The sequence below is a fragment of the Arachis ipaensis genome, chromosome B06 (assembly GCF_000816755.2).
Source record: "Arachis ipaensis cultivar K30076 chromosome B06, Araip1.1, whole genome shotgun sequence".
In the NCBI taxonomy this organism is placed as follows: domain Eukaryota; kingdom Viridiplantae; phylum Streptophyta; class Magnoliopsida; order Fabales; family Fabaceae; genus Arachis; species Arachis ipaensis.
This window is the reverse complement of record NC_029790.2, coordinates 126,113,936-126,114,404: the sequence shown is the minus strand read 5'-3', so window position 1 is coordinate 126,114,404 and position 469 is coordinate 126,113,936. Positions and strand designations below refer to the sequence as shown.

The 469-nt window shown below is 58.6% G+C and overlaps 1 protein-coding gene and 1 pseudogene across 1 annotated transcript in view; one reads left to right on the top strand and one right to left on the bottom strand.

Moving 5' to 3' along the window:
- Window positions 1-469, bottom strand: part of LOC107605262 (O-acyltransferase WSD1) — a 32,226-nt gene that overhangs the window by 27,212 nt on the left and 4,545 nt on the right. The gene's annotated exons all lie outside the window — the stretch shown is intronic.
- The window catches only part of LOC110263843, a 5,090-nt pseudogene that overhangs the window by 978 nt on the left and 3,643 nt on the right, over window positions 1-469 (top strand).

Genomic DNA, 469 nt, shown 5'->3' with positions numbered 1-469 from the left:
CCACGGAGGCTGCCCCCCTGGGTTCGGCTCCATCCCCTGGCTCTATAGGTCCCAGCAAAAAGTCCATTTAGGCGGTCCCACAGACGGCGCCAATGTTCAACTTGTCGGGTGCCGGACGGTTTGGGAATCGCTTTTCAAAGCTTCGTGGTCCCTGCCTGACTGCTGGGTGTAGGTTCGGGGGAGGGCAACCGATCTTCCGAGTTCTTCGAGTTGGATGGGAGTGTCACCTGCAAAGACACTCCGACGTTCAAGTCAGCGATGTGTGCAGGCGGGGAAGAGAGTAAGGTCTGTTAGTGACGTACCTTGGGGGAGGGGTAGGACCCTCCCCTTATATACCCTGTCAGTATGGCGGGTCTCACAGGAGGAGGTCTCCTTCTTGGAAGCTTCCTTTCCCCCAGCTGTCATACAGCTGGTGACGGGGGTATGCCCGGGTCGTAGACCGGGTGGGTTACACATGCGAACCTGACCG